Source organism: Oncorhynchus keta, chromosome 20, assembly GCF_023373465.1.
Source record: "Oncorhynchus keta strain PuntledgeMale-10-30-2019 chromosome 20, Oket_V2, whole genome shotgun sequence".
NCBI lineage: Eukaryota > Metazoa > Chordata > Actinopteri > Salmoniformes > Salmonidae > Oncorhynchus > Oncorhynchus keta.
Window position 1 is genome coordinate 21,858,887 of NC_068440.1, and position 24,783 is coordinate 21,883,669.

A 24,783-nucleotide genomic window follows, 5' to 3' on the forward strand; every position below is an offset into this window, starting at 1 on the left:
CAACATAGGAATCACTACAAAAAGTATTGTACGACCTCTTATACACTATATTAGGCCCAGCCTTTGGAACTTTGGTTTTCCTAGATATGGCTACTATACTGTGATCACTACATCTGCAGAATTAGTAAAGATGTGATCAATACATGTTGATGATTTCATTCCTGTGTTGTTTGTAAACACCCTGGTAGGTTGACTGATAACCTGAACCAGGTTGCAGGCACTGGTTACAGTTTGAAGCTTTTTCTTGAGTGGGCAGCTTGATGAAAGCCAGTCAATATTTAAATCACCCAGAAAATATACCTCTCTGTTGATATCACATACATTATTAAGCATTTCACACATGTTATCCTGATACTGACTGTTAGCACTTGGTGGTCTATAGCAGCTTCCAATGGGCTATAGGTGAGGCAAATGAACCTGTAGCCATATTACTTCAACAGCATTTAACATGAGATCCTCTCTAATCTTTATAGGAATGTGGTTCTGAATATAAACAGCAACACCTCCACCACTGGCATTTCTGTATTTTCTTTAAATGTTAAAACCTTGTATTGCTTCCACTGTATCATCAAAGGAATGGTCTAACTAAGTTTCAGAGATAGTCTGAATATGAATGTCACCTGTTCTTTACAAGTTTCCTGAACCTTGTTTCTTAAGCTACATAAACTCACCAAAAAAGAAACGTCCCTTTTTCAGGACCCTGTCATCCAAAGATAATTTGTGAAAATCCAAATAACTTCACAGATCTTCATTGTAAAGGGTTTAAACACTGTTTCCCGTGCTTGTTCAATGAACCATAAACATTCATGAACATGCACCTATGGAACGGTCGTTAAGAAACTAACAGCTTACAGACGGCAATTAAGGTCACAGTTATGAAAACTTAGGACACTAATAAGGCCATTCAACTGACTGAAAAACACCAAAAGAAAGATGCCCAGGTTCCCTTCTCATCTGTGTGAATGTGCCTTAGGCATGCTGCAAGGAGGCATGAGAACTGCAAATGTGGCCAGGGCAATAAATTGCAATGTCCATACAGTGAGACGCCTAAGACAGCGCTACAGGGATACAGGACAGACAGCTGATCGTTCTCGCAGTGGCAGACCACGTGTAACAACACCTGCACAGGATCGGTACATCCGAACATCACACCTGCGGGACAAGTACAGGATGGTAACAACAACTGCCCGAGTTACACCAGGAACACACAATCCCTCCATCAGTGCTCAGACTGTCCGCAATAGGCTGAGAGAGGCTGGACTGAGGGCTTGTAGGCCTGTTGTAAGGCAGGTCCTCACCAGACATCACCGGCAACAACGTCACCTATGGGCACAAACCCACCGTCACTGGTCAAGACAGGACTGGCAAAATGTGCAAGATGAGCGTTACACCGAGGCCTGTACTCTGGAGCGGGATTGATTTGGAGGTGGAGGGTTCGTCATGGTCTTGGGCGTTGTGTCACAGCATCATCGGACTGAGCTTGATGTCATTACAGGCAATCTCAACGCTGTGCGTTACAGGGAAGACATCCTCCTCCCTCATGTGGTACTCTTCCTGCAGGCTCATCCTGACATGACCCTCCAGCATGACAATGCCACCAGCCATACTGCTCGTTCTGTGCGTGATATCCTGCAAGACAGGAATGTCAGTGTTCTGCCATGGCCAGCAAAGAGCCCGGACCTTAATCCCATTGAGCATGTCTGGGACCTGTTGGATCAGAGGGTGAGGTATAGGGCCATTCTCCCCAGAAATGTCCGGGAACTTGCATGTGCCTTGGTGGAAGAGTAGGGTAACATCTCACAGCAAGAACTGGAAAATCTGGTGCAGTCCATGAAGAGGAGATGCACTGCAGTACTTAATTCAGCTGGTGGCCATACCAGATACTGACTGTTACTTTAGATTTTGACCCCCTCCCCCTTTGTTCAGTGGCACATTATTCCATTTCTGATAGTCTGTGGAACTTGTTCAGTTTATGTCTCAGTTGTTGAATCTTGTTATGTTCATATACATATTTACATATGTTAAGTTTGCTGAAAATAAACGCAGTTGACAGTGAGAGGACATTTCTTTTTTTGCTGAGTTTATGTTAACGTGGGCTATTTTCAGCACTTTTCTGAGATGCTTGATTGTTTTCATTGCTTTACTGGAAAGTTTAGCAGTAGTAGATATTCTCATGTTTTTTATGTTAGTGCAGGGTGAGCTACACACAGTGGACTTCCTAATAGGACACACCACCTCAGTGCTAACAGCATAAACATGGTTCATAGACACATGATTGCTGCATATAATAGCAGTTAGAGGGACATAAATTAGGTTACTTACATTGTGTCTACCAATGCCCCTGGTATAATGTACATTTGCTGAAGCATTATGATGATTTAGGGACACAATGGTAGGGATTAACTGAACTGGGCTTGATAAGTCATTGTCTCAACGCAGCCTTACAGATCTATCTCAGATCTATCTCAGATCTATCTCAGATCTATCTCCCAAAGACTGAAGTAAGATGTTTTCGAGTGCACTTGAAATATGCAGCATGCAATACGAATTGTCTTGATCGTATGAAGAGGTAACACCATTGACCATTTAGCCAATTTATTAAAAGCTAGACAATGTTAGTTTGACTAGCCTAGCCAGCTACTGTACATGTCACCTTGTGTTTGTCTATCCCTATGCAATGGAATTACATTATTATTTTATCATGTTTGTCATGTCTCATTTCAAGTAACTGTCACATCTGCCCCCCCCCACCCCCCGCGCGCACTCCTGTCATCCATTACGCACACCTGCCTTCCCTCGTCGCGCGCATCAGTGATATTGGACTCACCTGGACTCACTCATCACCTGTTATTACCTCCCTTATATTTGTAAGGGAATACCCCCCTGTATTGGACAAAAATGAATGGCATGTCATTGGCATCGGACAAACCATATACACATTGGCCAATACCACCCAATTCGGCGTTGATTCATCCAAAGTGTATTGCAAATGCCATATGGTAATTGCCAGTTGTAACACTTTAAAAATTCAACAGGGGGCAAATGCGCTCCACCGGGGTTGTTCATATTGGATATGTAACCCAAATTAATGTCCAAAAGTAAAATTTTGAAAAAATGAAATTTTTTTCAAAAACTTATCACCCCTTAAAAAAGTGCTTTCTGGACCGTTTTTCGAAATTCTTTCGATTTTTTTTGTCAATTACACATGTGTAAGAACTGTATGAATATACTTTTGTCCAATTTTATTATCATAATTTTTTTAATTTTTTTATATGCGCATAAGGAATATGTTTTGTCCAATTCCAATATGATTTCATAGGAAGTCAAAAGTCAAAAGTCAAAAATGTCAAAATTTTGTAAAAAACTTCACACACCCATAAAAAAGTGCTTTCTGGACCGTTTTTCGAAATTCTTTCGATTTTTTGTAAATTACACATGTGTAAGAACTGTATGAATATACTTTTGTCCAATTTTATTATCATAATTTTTTTTTTTTTTTACATGCGCATAAGGAATATGTTTTGTCCAATTCCAATATGATTTCATAGGAAGTCAAAAGTCAAAAGTCAAAAATGTCAAAATTTTGTAAAAACTTCACACACCCTTAAAAAGTGCTTTCTGGACCGTTTTTGAAATTCTTTCAATTTTTTTGTCAATTACACATGTGTAAGAACTGTATGAATATACTTTTGTCCAATTTTATTATCATATTTTTTTATATATTTTTTTAAATTGTGCATAAGGATTTTTTTTGTGGGCCAAATGACGTAAGAAATTTGACATGCTCAAAAATTGACTGGCCTGATGAACTCGGGATGGCCGGGCAGTGATAGTTGTTCCTTTCCATCACTCGTTGTGTTGACTTCATCATGTCCATTTTGTGATGTTTTTTCACTATATAATCATATTGCAAGTGCACGTGCATTTGCAATATGTTTCAATGTGCATTTACCATATGAAATTTGACCTTGCTCAAAAATGTAAAATTGACTGGTCTGATGAACACAGGATGGCCGAGCAGTGATAGTTGTACATTTCCATCACTCGTTGTGTTGATTTCATCATCTCCGTTAGGTGATGTTTTTATACTATAGAATCATATTGCAAATGCACGTGCATTGTTGTGCAACTGGTAACCCAAAAATAAAAATATGGTTGTAAATGCATTTACCGGTCATTCTGATATTAATGCTCGCTATGGGAACACAGGATGGCCGGGCAGTGATAGTTGTACATTTCCATCACTCGTTGTGTTGATTTCATCATGTCCATTAGGTGATGTTTTTACACTATAGAATCATATTGCAAGTGCGCGCGCATTTGCAATATGTTTCAATGTGCATTTACCATATGAAATTTGACATGCTCAAAAATGCAAAATTGACTGGTCTGATGGACACAGGATGGCCGAGCAGTGATAGTTGTACATTTCCATCACTCATTGTGTTGATTTCATCATGTCCATTAGGTGATGTTTTTTCACTATAGAATCATATTGCAAGTGCACGCGCATTTGCAATATGTTTCAATGTGCATTTACCATATGAAATTTGACATGCTCAAAAATGCAAAATTGACTGGTCTGATGAACACAGGATGGCTGAGCAGTGATAGTTGTACATTTCCATCACCTGTTGTGTTGATTTCATCATGTCCATTTGTTTATGTTTTCTCACTTTTGCAAAGTCACTGTGCATTTGCAATATGGTTCAATGGGCAGGTACCATCACGAATTTGTCATGCTATAAAAATCCTGCAGGAATGTGAAATTGACTGGTCTGATGAACACAGGATGGCCGAGCAGTGATAGTTGTACATTTCCATCACTTGTTGTGTTGATTTCATCATGTCCATTAGGTGATGTTTTTTCACTATAGAATCATATTGCAAATGCACGTGCATTGTTGTGCAACTGGTAACCCAAAAATTAAAATATGGTTGTAAATGCATTTACCGGGACTCCTATTATCCATGCCCGCTATGGGAGTACCCTACTACGGCCCTCTATCTATGGGGGCAGTCCTGAGTGCTTTATGGACTGTTTAAAATATTCTGATGGATACGCATGTTGTGCAACTGGTGATTGAAAATAGGCACCTGGTAACCCAAAAATGAAAATATGGTTGTGAATGCATTTACCGGTCATTCTGATATTAATGCCCGCTATGGGAACACAGGATGGCCGAGCAGTGATAGTTGTACATTTCCATCACTCGTTGTGTTGATTTCATCATGTCCATTAGGTGATGTTTTTACACTATAGAATCATATTGCAAGTGCGCGCGCATTTGCAATATGTTTCAATGTGCATTTACCATATGAAATTTGAAATGCTCAAAAATGCAAAATTGACTGGTCTGATGGACACAGGATGGCCGAGCAGTGATAGTTGTACATTTCCATCACTCGTTGTGTTGATTTCATCATGTCCATTAGGTGATGTTTTTCACTATAGAATCATATTGCAAATGCACGTGCATTGTTGTGCAACTGGTAACCCAAAAATAAAAATATGGTTGTAAATGCATTTACCGGTCATTCTGATATTAATGCTCGCTGATGGGAACACAGGATGGCCGGGCAGTGATAGTTGTACATTTCCATCACTCGTTGTGTTGATTTCATCATGTCCATTAGGTGATGTTTTTACACTATAGAATCATATTGCAAGTGCGCGCATTTGCAATATGTTTCAATGTGCATTTACCATATGAAATTTGACATGCTCAAAAATGCAAAATTGACTGGTCTGATGGACACAGGATGGCCGAGCAGTGATAGTTGTACATTTCCATCACTCGTTGTGTTGATTTCATCATGTCCATTAGGTGATGTTTTTACACTATAGAATCATATTGCAAGTGCGCGCATTTGCAATATGTTTCAATGTGCATTTACCATATGAAATTTGACATGCTCAAAAATGCAAAATTGACTGGTCTGATGGACACAGGATGGCCGAGCAGTGATAGTTGTACATTTCCATCACTCGTTGTGTTGATTTCATCATGTCCATTAGGTGATGTTTTTTCACTATAGAATCATATTGCAAATGCACGTGCATTGTTGTGCAACTGGTAACCCAAAAATAAAAATATGGTTGTAAATGCATTTACCGGTCATTCTGATATTAATGCTCGCTATGGGAACACAGGATGGCCGGGCAGTGATAGTTGTACATTTCCATCACTCGTTGTGTTGATTTCATCATGTCCATTAGGTGATGTTTTTACACTATAGAATCATATTGCAAGTGCGCGCGCATTTGCAATATGTTTCAATGTGCATTTACCATATGAAATTTGACATGCTCAAAAATGCAAAATTGACTGGTCTGATGGACACAGGATGGCCGAGCAGTGATAGTTGTACATTTCCATCACTCGTTGTGTTGATTTCATCATGTCCATTAGGTGATGTTTTTTCACTATAGAATCATATTGCAAATGCACGTGCATTGTTGTGCAACTGGTAACCCAAAAATAAAAATATGGTTGTAAAAATGCATTTACCGGTCATTCTGATATTAATGCTCGCTATGGGAACACAGGATGGCCGGGCAGTGATAGTTGTACATTTCCATCACTCGTTGTGTTGATTTCATCATGTCCATTAGGTGATGTTTTTACACTATAGAATCATATTGCAAGTGCGCGCGCATTTGCAATATGTTTCAATGTGCATTTACCATATGAAATTTGACATGCTCAAAAATGCAAAATTGACTGGTCTGATGGACACAGGATGGCCGAGCAGTGATAGTTGTACATTTCCATCACTCGTTGTGTTGATTTCATCATGTCCATTAGGTGATGTTTTTACACTATAGAATCATATTGCAAGTGCGCGCGCATTTGCAATATGTTTCAATGTGCATTTACCATATGAAATTTGACATGCTCAAAAATGCAAAATTGACTGGTCTGATGGACACAGGATGGCTGAGCAGTGATAGTTGTACATTTCCATCACTCTTTGTGTTGATTTCATCATGTCCATTTGTTTATGTTTTCTCACTTTTGCAAAGTCACTGTGCATTTGCAATATGGTTCAATGGGCAGGTACCATCACGAATTTGTCATGCTATAAAAATCCTGCAGGAATGTGAAATTGACTGGCCCGATGAACTCGGGATAGCTGGGCAGTGATTCTGGTTCATCTCCATGGCTCGTTAGGGTTGATTTCAGAATGTCACTTTTGGTGATGGTCCCTCTCCGTTTAAACATATTGCTAATGTACAAAAGTCAACTAGCAAGTCAGTGTCCATCAGTCAATTAGATGTCATTTTGACACCAAACTGATACCAATTGACACCAAACCCACTTTTTCCAACTCATTTAGAAGCCAACTATCATATATGTCAGAGCAGGCCCATAATTCACAGCGCCTTTAGTTTAAAACATAATAAAAACGTAAAACACATAGTTACGTTCTAGCTGCGGGTCCAGGTCAGACATTATGTGAAGGCCTATGTGAGGCGACCCCGAATCCCGAGTTTCGGCTCGATAGGTCCTTCGGTGCCCGAGTAAAACCCTAATTGGTGCTGAAAATCCACTTTTTCCATGCCTTGCTATGGGGTCCTTGAATGAGCTATCGGACCGAAACGTTGGGGTCCGTCTCTATGGGCCGAGCCGGTTCCAATGCACCTAGTCTTGTGTCTCTGAGACTTTTCTAAATGTCGCCATTTTCGTAATGGTCAAAATGAATTGAAATCATTGCAAATGTACGAGGCTATTTCTCGGTCCGAGAACCTTCTAGAGCCACCTAACTCACCACGCACTATCGACCCGAGGTCTAGAACAGGTTTCTAAAGTTTCGAACTCTAGGTCTGACGGTTCTTTTTAGCTCGAACAAAGCTAACTATTGGAGGCACTGTCTGTCTCTACAACCCCCAATACGTCCCTCCTTCCAAGTTGTGTGTCTGTGTGATTTAGTTTTCCTTTGAAATTTTATGGGAAAAATGACTGATTTACAGTTCATGGGGGTTGCCTAATCACACATATGAAGTTTTGGACAGATCTGACTTTTTTAACCCCTCGAAACAGCCCCTGAGACACCAATTAAGGCACTTCCGGTTGGCACAGGAAGCTATAAGTCAACACATATCCTCACTGGGCTATGCTTTTACAGAATCCTGTGTTTTAAGTCCTTACGTTAAGAATTGACTGATTTACACAGGGTTGAATGCACTATGTCTATCAAACTGCAGGCAGGTAATGGAAAAACACTTTTAGGGTGATTTTAACCACTTCCGGTTGGTCCAGGAAGCCTAGAATCAACACAGGTAGACCTCATACTGGCCTGATGGACTGTTATCAAAGACAGGTTCATACGGCATTCATAACCCATATAGACTTCAGGTTGAATTTAGGGGTGCAGGCAATGTATTCCTATGGGGAGAGAAGTCAATGCAAACTATTTGAAGTAAACACCTTCTTTTAACTATTAAGGGTTAATGCCACACGGTCAACGTTAGGCTTGCACGGATCGGAAGGACCTTAGGAACGTACCTGAGGTCGAATTGTGCTTCTCACCCTAACGGTTCTCTCACTGTCACCCAAAAGCAAATGACGTTGTGGGGCAGGCTTCATTTTGGGCCTACTTTTCTAATGGTCGCTGCGCTCAGACCGAGCGAGCTACGGTCAAGCGGGATATCTCGTTGAACTCGGCACGGCCTAGAGATTATGTTTATGCCATTGCCTGCTCTCTGTGTCTTTGAGAACCGCACTTTTTCACTCCAGCCTTGCTGTGTGTGCGTGTGAGAGCTTTTCTTTGACATCTGTTGGGAGAAATGACTGATTTACAGTTCATGAGGGTTACCTAGTCACACATATGAAGTTTTGAAAAGATCTGACCTTTTTAACCCTTGGAAACTGCCACTGTGACATCATTAAAGGCACTTCCGGTTGGCACAGGAAGCTATAAGTAAACCCATGTCTTGATTGACATAGAAACTTACAGAATCCTGAGTTTTAAGTCCTTACGTTAAGAATTGACTGATTTACACAGGGTTGAATGCACTATGTCTATCAAACTGCAGGCAGGTAATGGAAAAACAATTTTAGGGTGATTTTAACCACTTCCGGTTGGTCCAGGAAGCCTAGAATCAACACAGGTAGACCTCATACTGGCCTGATGGACTGTTACCAAAGACAGGTTCATACGGCATTCATAACCCATATAGACTTCAGGTTGAATTTAGGGGTGCAGGCAATGTATTCCTATGGGGAGAGAAATCAATGCAAACTATTTGAAGTAAACACCTTCTTTTAACTATTAAGGGTTAATGCCACACGGTCAAGGTTAGGCTTGCACGGATCGGAAGGACCTTAGGAACGTACCTGAGGTCGAATTGTGCTTCTCACCCTAACGGTTCTCTCACTGTCACCCAAAAGCAAATGACGTTGTGGGGCAGGCTTCATTTTGGGCCTACTTTTCTAATGGTCGCTGCGCTCAGACCGAGCGAGCTACGGTCAAGCGGGATATCTCGTTGAACTCGGCACGGCCTAGACATTATGTTTATGCCATTGCCTGCTCTCTGTGTCTTTGAGAACCACACTTTTTCACTCCATCCTTGCTGTGTGTGCGTGTGAGAGCTTTTCTTTGACATCTGTTGGGAGAGATGACTGATTTACAGTTCATGAGGGTTACCTAGTCACACATATGAAGTTTTGAAAAGATCTGACTTTTTTAACCCCTCGAAACAGCCCCTGAGACACCAATTAAGGCACTTCCGGTTGTCACAGGAAGCTATAAGTCAACATATATCCTCACTGGGCTATGCTTTTACAGAATCCTGAGTTTTAAGTCCTTACGTTAAGAATTGACTGATTTACACAGGGTTGAATGCACTATGTCTATCAAACTGCAGGCAGGTAATGGAAAAACACTTTTAGGGTGATTTTAACCACTTCCGGTTGGTCCAGGAAGCTTAGAATCAACACAGGTAGACCTCATACTGGCCTGATGGACTGTTACCAAAGACAGGTTCATACGGCATTCATAACCCATATAGACTTCAGGTTGAATTTAGGGGTAAAGGCAATGTATTCCTATGGGGAGAGAAGTCAATGCAAACTCTTTGAAGTAAACACCTTCTTTAACTATTAAGGGTTAATGCCACACGGTCAAGGTTAGGCTTGCACGGATCGGAAGGACCTTAGGAACGTACCTGAGGTCGAATTGTGCTTCTCACCCTAACGGTTCTCTCACTGTCACCCAAAAGCAAATGACATTGAGGGCCAGGCTTCCTTTTGCGCCTTCTTTTTTTTCAAGGTCGCTGCACTCAGAGCGAGCTACGGTCAAGCGGGGCGTCTCGTTGAACTCTGCACAGCCTGGAGACTATGGTGATGCCATTTTTTGTGTTGATTTCAGAATGCCATTTTGGTGATGGTCCCTCTCCGTTTAAACATATTGCTAATGTACAAAAGTCAACTAGCAAGTCAGTGTCCACCAGTCAATTAGATGTCATTCTGACACCAAACTGATACCAATTGACACCAAACCCACTTTTTCCAACTCATTTAGAAGCCAACTATCACATATGTCAGAGCAGGCCCATAATTCACAGCGCCATTAGTTTAAAACATAATAAAAACGTAAAACACATAGTTACGTTCTAGCTGCGGGTCCAGGTCAGACATTATGTGAAGGCCTATGTGAGGCGACCCCGAATCCCGAGTTTCGGCTCGATAGGTCCTTCGGTGCCCGAGTAAAACCCTAATTGGTGCTGAAAATCCACTTTTTTCCATGCCTTGCTATGGGGTCCTTGAATGAGCTATCGGACCGAAACGTTGGGGTCCGTCTCTATGGGCCGAGCCGGTTCAAATGCACCTAGTCTTGTGTCTCTGAGACTTTTCTAAATGTCGCCATTTTCGTAATGGTCAAAATGAATTGAAATCATTGCAAATGTACGAGGCTATTTCTCGGTCCGAGAACCTTCTAGAGCCACCTAACTCACCACGCACTATCGACCCGAGGTCTAGAACAGGTTTCTAAAGTTTCGGAACTCTAGGTCTGACGGTTCTTTTTTAGCTCGAACAAAGCTAACTATTGGAGGCACTGTCTGTCTCTACAAACCCCAATACGTCCCTCCTTCCAAGTTGTGTGTCTGTGTGATTTAGTTTTCCTTTGAAATTTTATGGGAAAAATGACTGATTTACAGTTCATGGGGGTTGCCTAATCACACATATGAAGTTTTGGACAGATCTGACTTTTTAACCCCTCGAAACAGCCCCTGAGACACCAATTAAGGCACTTCCGGTTGTCACAGGAAGCTATAAGTCAACACATATCCTCACTGGGCTATGCTTTTACAGAATCCTGAGTTTTAAGTCCTTACGTTAAGAATTGACTGATTTACACAGGGTTGAATGCACTATGTCTATCAAACTGCAGGCAGGTAATGGAAAAACACTTTTAGGGTGATTTTAACCACTTCCGGTTGGTCCAGGAAGCTTAGAATCAACACAGGTAGACCTCATACTGGCCTGATGGACTGTTACCAAAGACAGGTTCATACGGCATTCATAACCCATATAGACTTCAGGTTGAATTTAGGGGTAAAGGCAATGTATTCCTATGGGGAGAGAAATCAATGCAAACTTTTTGAAGTAAACACCATCTTTTAACTATTAAGGGTTAATGCCACACTGTCAACGTTAGGCTTGCACGGATCGGAAGGACCTTAGGAACATACCTGAGGTCGAATTGTGCTTCTCACCCTAACGGTTCTCTCACTGTCACCCAAAAGCAAATGACGTTGTGGGGCAGGCTTCATTTTGGGCCTACTTTTCTAATGGTCGCTGCGCTCAGACCGAGCGAGCTACGGTCAAGCGGGATATCTCGTTGAACTCGGCACGGCCTAGACATTATGTTTATGCCATTGCCTGCTCTCTGTGTCTTTAAGAACCACACTTTTTCACTCCATCCTTGCTGTGTGTGCGTGTGAGAGCTTTTCTTTGACATCTGCTGGGAGAAATGACTGATTTACAGTTCATGAGGGTTACCTAGTCACACATATGAAGTTTTGAAAAGATCTGACCTTTTTAACCCATGGAAACTGCCACTGTGACACCATTAAAGGCACTTCCGGTTGGCACAGGAAGCTATAAATAAACTCATATCATGATTGGGGTATGCCTTTACAGAATCCCGAGTTTTAAGTCTTTACGTTAAGAACTGAGTTATTTACGGAGGGTTTAGTGAGTGTGTGTTATTTCAGAAAATCATAGAAAATCACAGAAATCTCGCAGAGCTCCGCAGCACACTTTAAAAGATTCGTAAGAACAACCTGCAACTGGATCTGTAACCGTTGAAAAAAAACACCTATCCGTGAACATCACCAAGGTGTCGTTGTACGATTTCTCTTAAATGACGATAGATAAATGGCTGGTTCTTTTTTATTGACACCGGAGGCTCCTTGACTTTGACGTGAAGTGGAAAAATAATTTCTCTATTTTCATTTTGGACCTTTAATCCCAGATAAATGGCCATAACTCAAAAACGTTGAGGCCTAGACGCCATCTTGTTCGGGGCCAACTGCCCATTATGCCGCCCCTACGCTCACCGAGTTTCGGCTTCTAAATATTTTCAGTTTTCGAGATAAGGCCCCGTCGTGAATCGTGATGTTTTGTAGCAATAGCCATATGATTGCTTATGCCCTCTTGTGGGAATTTCCGGGACATGGGAAAAATGACATAAATCTTATTATTTTTGTAAAACGGAAACCGAATGTCCGACAACGTTCATTTGATGACTTCCTGGTAGGTCCGGCCCTGCCGCTCGGCCCGACGCCGTCCGCGAATTTTACAAACGATTTCGGACGTCTAGTAAGGGACCGTACATTTGCAATATGGACTTTCTCACTAACCATACAGGTACTGCCGAATTCTTCCCTTAAGGTATGTCAGTTCCCCAGCTCTGTTCCCCGCTTCTGCGTTAATTGTTTGTGTTGCTACTTTGCTGACGCTGTTCCTGTCTCGTTCCATGTCCGTTGTTTATTAAACGTTTGACTCCTCGTACCTGCATCGTCTCTCCAGCGTCATCCCATGTGACAGTAACTAGCTGCAGGCTTATAGAAGCATTCAATCATATACTTTGCATAGAAACCCAAATAAAAGCGTGTCATGTATGCAAGGTTTAAAAACGACAGCTGCATATGCATATTAGCCAATACATACTGTATGGCATAACCTACACATATAGCATACATATAGCATACCATAACAGTTGTACAATGTGCTCTGCAGTAAGATAACCAGAGTTTGATTTCTCAACCAGATGAATTCTCAAATAGCAGCTCCCCAATACCATGGTGGGCATGCATGATGTTGGATGCATTGGAATTCAAGGTATGGAGAATGATACAGAGACTGTGTGATTATAGAAAAAGCATTTGGGAAAGGAATGTTTGAGTTTCAAATACTACATGTTCAATGAATGTGAGTATATTTAGGTGGTTTAAATGATGAACTTTCTTACTAACATTCTAAAAGTTGACGGTGCCAAAATCTTGCCAATCAATTCATTATTCTACTAACTATGTGTGAGACATATTTTCCATCATTTACGCTTCATGCATATGCATACGAACAAAGAAAACATCACAAATACTGTTTCACCATTTATTGAGTACAGAGTCAAATAGCAAAGGTGTCTCAGGCAGTATTTGAAGTATCTAAATATAGTGTAACCATTCAATGTATATCAAGTGTCGTGGAGGGCACAATCTTACAATGTTGCGGTCCAGAAATTAGAGCTTACCATCTATGCCAAAAGTCTGGACCTCTGATGGTGACTATAGAACTGTCATCAACACGTGCTTCAGTATTCCTCCTTATCTCTATAAACATTTGTGTGCCCAGGCCTCATAGACGTATTGAAAGGATCCCACCCTGGTAACCAATGTAGCTGACCGATGTAGAGTGAGACAAATGCCTGAGCAGAATGCAATCTAAAGCTTGTGTGGTCCAGAGATGAGAACTCTATCATCTATGGCAAAAGCTTGGACTCCTGGCGAGGACAATAGAATTCTCCCCACTGCATTTTACAATAGTAAAATAATCTGCTTGTAAACTGTTACATTTATTCTACATTGAGTTTGGTCTTTGAGATGCTCAAAAAAGCAAGTATTTCTGTAGTTGATGTTCTTCAACTCTACAATGACGACAGGTACATATGTGGTTCCAATGTCTACATAGAGACAGCAGGGCAAGTTCAAACTGCAGTAGGATGGTTCTCCTCACAGATGAGTTAATCAGCTCATGATTGGTGAATAGCACTTGGTTGATCTCTGGGAGCAGGATACCGGAGAGCTGAATAGATCATATGAGACAAACATGAGAGATGAGAATTGAATCAAATAAATCATCACAGAAAAGGAATGTAGTTTGTGAGCTAGAAAATAAACATCCTGACAGTCTGAGGCAGGGTGCTCTGCAATCATCCTACCTCAACTATTGACAGGGATAAAGTGGCGTTTGTTATTTGTCAGTATGAATGAAATTACTGGGTCCTGCCTTGATGACTGTATTAGATTTACACTACTTGTCCTATAGATTTTTGTAGTCTTAAATGATTACTTGGAACTAACTAAAACGCTCCTTGTCTCGGAATGACATGCTAGCTATTGATAAAGCTATCTGCTCCTGCAAGCTCGCAACAAATCTACTTGTTGTAACTAGCTAACTAACTAGAAAGCTAGCTACATTACTACGGTTGCTGTGTTCTAAGATGGGAGACAATTTACAGTTTGCACTGATGGTATCGCGTTTCTATGACTAAATAGTTTGATTACAATTTTTAAAAAAAGACTTTACCTGATAGCAGTTTGTCAGACGGATTGATTCCGATAACGTGATTGGCAGACGACATGATCAGCAGAGATTGTACCATGGATAGTACACAAGTTTTGATTGGTTTACAGTTTAATACTTGGTTGTGTTTGCCTGTCAAGGTTAGCGAACATAAAAGGATCTTTAAAAAATGTGCAAGAATGAATTAACATTGCCAACAAATGGAAATGTGTTCAGAATAAACAAACATACACAATATATAAAAACCAGCTTGTCCCTCAACAGAGATGGATCATCTCAAAAACTAAAGCAGATAGCTTGTTACGGCCCACCCCCTATCACTGATAGTCACTCAATTAGCCCATGTCAGCAAACGTTTTTTAGATCGGGAAGTTATTAGTCCAGCCAACTATCTAAACTTGTTGTAATCAGCGAAAGGCTAGGGCCAGCTCTGACTGCAAGTGTGGGTATGGATGTGGGTACACAGCTACTGTGGCCCCTCATGATAAGTTCTGCTTTTATGTGGCCCCCACCCCATCAAAGTTGCCCATCCCTGCTCTACATCAATATCTGTCTCTACGTCACATTGAACTGCAGTAACACTTCAGACACACCCAATGATCCAGACACTGTGTGTGTGTGTGTGTGTGTGTGTGTGTGTGTGTGTGTGTGTGTGTGTGTGTGTGTGTGTGTGTGTGTGTGTGTGTGTGTGTGTGTGTGTGTGTGTGTGTGTGTGTGTGTGTGTGTGTGTGTGTGTGTGTGCGTGCGTGCGTGCGTGGAAAAGCACTCACTCAGTTCTAACGGGTGTGCAGTTGTTGCTAAGAGACAGGCAGCAGCCGAAACTGAGGGAGAGGGAGAGATGAATTGAAATAGAGAGGCAGAGAGAGGGGGGTAGATAGGGAAAGTAAAGGGGCAGGGAGAGAGTGGTGTAAGGAGTTAAGAGAGAGAGAAAAAGAGTGAGGTTTATATAAAGATGGGTAAGCAAGCTGAAGAGAGAGAGAGAGAGACAGAGAAGGAGAGAGGGGGTGGAGAAAGAGATACAAAGAGTCAGGGTGAGTGAGTTTAAAGAAAGCGATGGTGGAGGGAACGAGCAGAAAAGAGAGGGAGAAGGGGAGAGAGGGATAGAGAAAGGGTGCCGAAAATTGGAGGGGAGAAAGAGAGGTAAGTGGGTCAGGAGGTACACAGAAACTCACCTGTCTACCGCCCCCTAACCTTTCAACAACCTAAACACAACCTTTAAACGATCCATAAATAACCTCAACACAACCCTCCCACAACTTATACACAACTAACCACAACCTATACACAACCTCCAGACAGCACAAACACAACCACAATATGACCTTTGCACACAACAACCCCCTATCCTCCAGAAAACCCCAATCCCTCTCACAAAACACACTCTAATATGGTAAACTCTAAGTAATATGGTACCGATTCACTTTGCCATCTGATAGGCTGCATAGAATTTTTCTCCAATCCTTATAGATCTACAGATCTAGGAGGCTTGGGGGGGTTGTCGCTAGTTACCACAGCTAAATCAAATCAAATGTTTACATCAGCTGATGTCACAAAGTGCTTATGCAGAAACGCAGCATAACACCCCAAACAGCAAGCAATGCAGATGTAGGAGCACAGTGGCTAGAATGGCAGGAATCTAGGAAGAAACCTACAGAGGAACCAGGCTCTGAGGGGTGGCCTGTCCTCTTCTGGCTGTGCCCGGTAGAGATTATAAGACTACATGGCCATTAAGGCCAGATCGTTCATCAAGATATTCAAACGTTCATAGATGACCAGCAGCTACAATTTAACTTATTAAAATGTTATTTTAAACCTGATCTTAACCCTAAAATTAACCACACTGCTAAATTTATGCCTAACCCTAACCTTAAATTAAGAACAAAAAGCAAATGTTTGTTTTCATGATTTTGTACAATATAGACCATTTTGTGGTAACTAGTAGAAACAAGGCATGGGGGTTCGCTTACTTAAAGTCTCACCCTTCATTCACAACCTCTAATTAAACCCTCAATACCTACACAACCTTAACCCAACTCCCACACAACCAAGAGAACCCTCAGACAACCATCACACAATGTCTGCTTTATATATTATGTGAAGCCTCATGGGACAATTGCATTCACAATATAGTACACCAACACAGTTTACTATGACTGTAACTGAGGAACAGACTCCCCCTCTCGTCCCTTACCCTCAACCCCCCACACATACCCAGTCCACTCCTCTTCTTCACTAAATGCTCTCTCTCTCTCTACCCTTACTCTTCCACCTCTCTCCCTCTGCTATATTTCTGCCCTCCTTCCCTTTTCTGTCTTCCTCTCTCTCTTCTTCCCTCTCTCTCTCCCTACCGCCCTCCCCTCTCTCCCTTACCGCCCACCCCTTTCTCCCTATCGCCCTCCCCTCTCTCCCTACCGCCCTCCCCTCTCTCCCTACCGCCCTCCCCTCTCTCCCTACCGCCCTCCCCTCTCTCCCTACCGCCCTCCCCTCTCTCCCTACCGCCCTCCCCTCTCTCCCTACCGCCCTCCCCTCTCTCCCTACCACCCTCCCCTCTCTCCCTACCGCCCTCCCCTCTCTCCCTACCGCCCTCCCCTCTCTCCACTACCTCCTGTCTCCTCTCTCTTTCTCTCTCTCATCCCCAGCCGCAGGAAATTCCTAATGATCTTCATCATCAGTCTGTGTTCAACACTACTTCCAGCCAAGAGCACATACTGTACACTCACAAACACACACACACACACACATATGCACACACACTCACAGACACACACAGCACATTGCATACACAAAAGAGGTTAATGCACAGACAAACTGAAGCAAACATCAGACTACACTGGCTCAGCTTTTCTCTCTCTATGTCTCTCTCTCTTCTAATCGCCCCTCTCTCTTTCTAATGTTGTTTCTACAGGAACCTACATGCTGTAGCAAGTTATTTTAAGACAAGAACCGTACGAGCCCTGTCCCCTGCTCCCCCACCACCACTCCTTCTCCTACAGCCTCTCTCACACACTCCCCCACCTATTCTCTCTCCCCCTCCTCCCTCCACATCCATCCTCCGCTCTCCCCTTTGCCTGCCCCCTCTCTTCTTCCCCCCACCTCTTCTCCCTCCCTCCTCTTTCTCTCTCTCCTCCAGGCAGTTTCCTGGCTCTGTTGATGGCCGCCCCTCAGTCGGTCATGTGACGAATAGCGGCAGCTGGGAGCAGCCAGGAGTGCACACGCACACACACATGCACATACATTACACACACACACACACACACACACACACACACACACACACACACACACACACACACACACACACACACACACACACACACACACACACGCACACAGTCAGACCTTGAGGCCAGTGTTTTGGAGAGGGGGCTCTGTGCTGCGGCCTGACTTCCTGACTCCTCCCTCTGTTCCACAGTTGCCGTGGGTTACTGCTGCAGCTCCGGTTGCCAAGGAGAAGGCTGCTGGCTGTTTGAACAACAATGGCCGTGAACATTCCAACTGTAGGTACTGTCTCTCACACACACACTCACCAGAGAACACACACACTTAAGAACGCACATAGCTACACACAAACACACATATTCATGTGACACGCAGACACACACTAATGTACAGTATCTCCATCCAAATCCTGATCCCACATATTCAAACTTAAATAACCCTTCCAACCAAACTCACACACTCTCTCCCTCAGATGATTGCTATTGTTGAAAGGATAAGAGTAGCCCTTCTCTCTGTCAGTCTATCAGACGTTTTCTCAATCCATCTCTGTTGTCTCTTCTCTCTCTCCACCCATCCTCCTCCGTGTCTGCCCCCCTCTTTCTTTCCAGGAGCCTGAGTGTGCAGTGCATTCATCCATCTTCCCCCACCCCGTCTTCCACCCTTATCTCTCTCTCTCTCCTTCTCCTCTCTTGCCCTCACTCTCCTTCTTTCTCTCTCTTTCCTTCTCCTCTATCTCTCTCATTTTCCTCTGTCTCTCTCTTTCTCTCTCTGAGGAAGTGTGTAATCCCAAGGGACAAAAAGCTCCCTACCTTCCAGCTGAGAAGGGGCGATGAAGAGGGAAAGAGAGGGACATAGAGAGGACTGGGTTGGAAGAGAGAGAGAAACACAGTGGGAAGAGAGGGGGAAGGGAGAGAGAGGGGGAAGAGAAAGGGAGAACTATCATCATTAGGATTCCTGGAGCAGAACCTTTAGCTCTGTTGTGTTAATGATGCGACAATGTTACAGGAATGTCAAATGAATGTATTTTAAACATTTTAAAATCTGTCACCTTTCTGATCATCTGCTTCATCTTTTTGTGAACACACATCTACACATAAATGTCATCTTTTTTTCTGAGTTCCAGTGTGTGTAATCAATACACAAATGAGACTATGTGCATGTGTGTGTGTGCATGCATGTGTCAAGAGAGAGAGAAAGATATAGACAGAGCAGAGGTCCGTGTGAAGGTGTGTGTATGAGAGAGAGTGAAGTTGTGTGTTTGAGGGAGAATGAAGGTGTGTGTGTGACGGTTTGGGTGAAAGTGTTTCTCGTCTTTAATAATTGAACTATTTCTGTCCAGCTTGTTAGTGAGGTAGACACACACTTTCTATCCCTCTTTTTCTCTGCCGGCTCTCTCTTCTGTCTCTCCCTCCTTCCCTCTCTCCCTCCCTCCCTCTCACTCAGACACACACACAAAGACACACACATGCCCCCCCCCCCCATCTCCAATCAGAGGTTAGGGGTCATATAGCATCAAACCAGCTGTGTGAGAGGGGGGGTGAGAGGGAGAGAGCCAGGAGTGGCCCGAGAAATGTAATTAGTAGAGAGAAAGCGAGTGCTATGGGAAACCATTGTGTGGAAGTTGATATTATATAGACTAAACACAGACAGACAGACGGACGGACGGACGGACGGACGGACGGACGGACGGACAGACAGACAGAGCAGAAACAGCCCCAGAGAACCCCACAAATATAAGAGAAGGATGTTAATAGTCAGATTGATGAGTTATGAAAGTATACTGCAACATAAATGTGCCCTAGGCCTTCTCAATGGTCTGGAGCTTAGCCAGAACATAGTATACTCAACCTGCCTCAGGGGGAAATAATGCAAACTACAGTACAACTAGCTAGACTAGAGAACCACAGAACTACAACTAGCAAGGCTAGAGAACCACAGAACTACAACTAGCTAGACTAGAGAACCACAGAACTACAACTAGCTAGGCTAGAGAACCACAGAACTACAACTAGCTAGGCTAGAGAACCACAGAACTACAACTAGCTAGACTAGAGAACCACAGAACTACAACTAGCTAGGCTAGAGAACCACAGAACTACAACTAGCTAGGCTAGAGAACCACAGAACTACAACTAGCTAGGCTAGAGAACCACAGAACTACAACTAGCTAGGCTAGAGAACCACAGAACTACAACTAGCTAGGCTAGAGAACCACAGAACTACAACTAGCTAGACTAGAGAACCACAGAACTACAACTAGCTAGGCTAGAGAACCACAGAACTACAACTAGCTGGACTAGAACCAGAACCACAACTAGCTAGACTAGAGAACCACAGAACTACAACTAGCTGGACTAGAGAACCACATAACTACAACTAGCTGGACTAGAACCAGAACCACAACTAGCTAGACTATAACCACAGAACTACAACTAGCTAGACTAGAGAACCACAGAACCACAACTAGCTAGACTAGAGAAAAACAGAACCACAACTAGCTGGACTAGAACCAGAACCACAACTAGCTAGACTAGAACCCGAACAGAACCACAACTAGCTAGACTAGAACCACAACTAGCTGGACTAGAACCAGAACCAGAACCACAACTAGCTAGACTAAAACCAGAACCACAACTAGCTGAACTAGAACCAAAACCACAACTACAAATAGCTGTACTAGAACCAGAACCACAACTAGCTAGACTAGAACCAGAACAGAACCACAGCTAGCTAGACTAGAACCACAACTAGCTGGACTAGAACCACAACCAGAACCACAACTAGCTAGACTAGAACCATAACCACAACAAGCTGGACTAGAACCAAAACTACAACTACAACTAGCTGGACTAGAACCAAAACTACAACCACAACTAGCTGGACTAGAATCAGAATCAGAACCACAACTAGCTGGAGTAGACCCAGAACTAAAACTACACCTATCTGGACTAGAACCAGAACCAAAACTAACTGGACTAGAACCACAACCACAACCACAGCTAGCTGGACTATAACTACAACTACCTAGACTAGAACTAGAACCACACCTAGCTAGACTAGAATCATAACAACAACTAGCTGGTCTAGGGCCAGAACCACAACTAGCTAGACTAGAACCAGAACCAAAACTAGCTGGACTAGAACCACAACTAGCTGGACTAGAACCAAATCCAAAACTAGCAGGACTAGAACCAGAACCAAAACTAGCTGGACTAAACCAGAACCACAACTAGCTGGACTAGAACAAGAACCACAACTAGCTGGACTAGAACCAGAACCAAAACTAGCTGGACTAGAACCAGAACCAAAACTAGCTGGACTAGAACAAGAACCAAAACTAACTGGACTAGAACCACAACCACAACCACAGCTAGCTGGACTATAACTACAACTACCTAGACTAGAACTAGAACCACACCTAGCTAGACTAGAATCATAACAACAACTAGCTGGTCTAGGGCCAGAACCACAACTAGCTAGACTAGAACCAGAACCAAAACTAGCTGGACTAGAACCACAACTAGCTGGACTAGAACCAAATCCAAAACTAGCAGGACTAGAACCAGAACCAAAACTAGCTGGACTAAACCAGAACCACAACTAGCTGGACTAGAACAAGAACCACAACTAGCTGGACTAGAACCAGAACCAAAACTAGCTGGACTAGAACCAGAACCAAAACTAGCTGGACTAGAACAAGAACCAAAACTAGCTGGACTAGAACCAGAACCAAAACTAGCTGGACTACAACCAGAACCACAACTAGCTGGACTAGAACAAGAACCAAAACTAGCTGGACTAGAACCAGAACCAAAACTAGCTGGACGAGAACCAGAACCAAAACTAGCTGGACTAGAACCAGAACTAGAACTAGCTGGACTATAACAAGAACCACAACTCTGAGTGGGAGGGTCATAACCTTCAGTTAGAAAGTGTGTTTGTGTGTGTCAGTGTGCATGCTGTCAGTTCCATCTCCATAGTTACTTCTGAAACTAGGAAGTCTGGCAATGCCTGCTGATAGGCTGAGAAAGGAGACAGGTGATTGGTTGAGCTGTGGCTGTCATATCAGCAGAGTGTATCTGCAGCACCAAACACACACACTCTCTCTCTCTCTATCATACACTCATACACACACTCCAGCCAAACAAATACATGAAGCAGTCAAAGACCAACATTCAAAGTAATATGTTCTATATAGATATGTAAGAATGTGTGTGTTGACTACTGACCTGGCTAATAGGGTTAAGGACAGAAATAACATCATCTGCGATACAAGGCCGTTTCTATGACTACCACCACACACAGGTACACAATGGGGCTATGCTGTTATATGTTGTGCACTGACACACACACACAGACTTCTCTCTCTCTCTCTTTAATACCTCTTGCTCAGCATCTGTCAGCATCCCACAGACACGTGCACATGGAAAGGATATGCATGTCAAAAAGGGCCATAAATAAAATGACACTGTCACAACACAGACCCTGGCCCGAGGCGCTCTCCCCCCATCGGATAATAATCATGCACCACCATGAGCTCTGTGTCTCGAGGCTGATGTGGGCGTCACTCATTCAACGCACCGGGCGGTTCGTGCCTATACGGGATGAGCGCGTCAGTACAGCTCAATTTGTTACCGGAGGATTATAGCCCCGGCTTTACAGGGGAACCGGATGACGTCTCTCGCGCTTTAATTACGGTAAACATCTGTCGGAGCGCGCCCTGAGCTCGCGCCACAGCAGCGCCACAGCACGTACCGAATGTTATATGTAGGTGGAGACCGACGGTGAATCTAGCCTACCTGAGAGACAGTCTCAGTGACGGATCCGGTCCTGTGTGAACGTGTGTTTGTATGGTAGACATCTTCGCTTTCACGAACCAGCATATACACACAATCAGCCCTGCATGGAGATGCTTCCTTAACAATAGCCTTAACTCGTGTGTGTGTCACCATCACTAATGAGAAAGGAGCCCACCTCAGCCATAGTGGCAGACTGACCCAATGCACGAATTCCCTTTATAACGGCACCGACGAGGTTAATACAAATTCCTTCAATAAAAAAAAATGCAGCGGTGCCGCGCGCATCTGGCAGCGCCGCTAGAACTGTCCGGTATGCAAATATGAGTTGTGTACACAGATAGACACTGCATGCGCACTCACCGGGAGAGGCTCGTTGCTGCAGCGGGGCTTCTCTTCTCTCGTCGTGCGGATCACTGAGTTCTTGGTAATATCACAGCTGCCACTGCTGGCGCACAGCATTTTCCGTTCATTCCTACCGTTAACGTCGTTGTCTGTCTCCTCTCCGTGCTTCGCGCGCATCTGTCTGTATGCGTGCAGGGCTCCACCACAGAAAACCGTTTCTCAAAAAAAAGCTGGTCTACATCGACAGCAGAACACTGGAAACGGAGGAAGGTAAAATATAAAGAAGAGAAGGGGAAATTGACGAGGGGGCGTATATCCCCTTTTGCACGCAAGAACGCGAACACTCCTCAAACCCCGCGGTAACGATCCCGTGGCAGACAAGGCGTGGAACAGACGTTCCTAGGAGAAAAGGAAGAAAATAAGAAAATATTTCTTCCGTTTTTATCTCTCCGCGATATCCCCCTTTCTCTCTCTGTCTCTCTCTCACACACAGTGCAATCTCGCCTCTCTCGTTTCTCGCCAGATGTGCCTGTTTGTCAGTCCCATCCAGGGACCCGTAGCTGTCCTCGGTTCTACGGATAAAAAGTCTGGGAAGTGTAGTTCTTTTTTTGTTATCAGAAACTGTTGTCTGGGTTACGCAATGCAGACGTGGGCGAGAGGAGTCAGAGAAAGATGGAGAGAGGGTTGGACACTGACTTGAGTCAGTTCTATAATTAAGCATTAAGTCGAGGGGTTACATTGGCCATTATAAACTGTATGGTTCCAGCCCTGAATGCTGATTGGCAGTGCCTTATCGCTTAAATATACCACAGCTAATTTGGGGCGAGGGGGGTGCTTACATTTGTCCTGTTACACACTTGTAGAAGTGTGTAATGGAGATGTGTTTTTTGCATATTCCAACTCCCAGAGACACCTGCAAGGAGTGGGATCAAGGCCAGGGTCACCATTGTCCAGCGCCCCAGGAGCAATTGGGGTCAAGTGCCTTTCTCAAGGGCACAGCGACAGGTTTTGACCTCGTCTGCTCCGGGATTCAAATCAGCAACCTTTCGTCCATAACCAAGTGGGAAGGTGGTATTTACCACATACGACAGGGAAAAATCCAAAATCCATTTGAATTGGTAATTACTAGTGGGAAATATATGGTTTTTGAACAGTCATTTGTTTACAAGCATGTTATCTGTACTTCTAGTTTATGGTTGACGCAGCTTGTTGTACATTAGCCAATCGGTATTTCCCAATGAGTTCAATGCACATGAATATATCCAACTGGTATTTAGGTAATTACCACCTTCCCACTTGGTTATGAATGCAGCATAAGGGCTGCTCTTAGCATGACAGGAAGCGAGTGCCTGGATACAGCCCTTAGCCGTGGTATATTGGCCATATACCACAAACCCCAGAGGTGTCTTATTGCTATTATAAACTGGTTACAAACATAAATAGAACAGTAAACAAGGAGTTTTGCATCATACCGTGGTATATTGTCTGATGTACACACTGCTGTACTGGTGTTTTAGCCAATCAGCATCCATGACACAAACTACCCAGTTTATAATAACCGGTTATAACCCTATGGTTATAATGAACAGTGCTGGGTGCTCACACAT

At 43.3% G+C, this 24,783-nt stretch overlaps 1 protein-coding gene across 1 annotated transcript in view; it reads right to left on the bottom strand.

The window, feature by feature from the left end:
* Positions 1 to 23,479, bottom strand: part of ahdc1 (AT hook, DNA binding motif, containing 1) — a 52,190-nt gene extending 28,711 nt beyond the window's left edge. Inside the window, exon 1 of the mRNA XM_052471856.1 lies at positions 23,195 to 23,479. The gene's annotated coding sequence lies outside the window, so the exon portion shown is untranslated. The remainder of the gene's footprint in view (positions 1 to 23,194) is intronic.
* Between the last annotated feature and the right edge of the window lie 1,304 nt (positions 23,480 to 24,783).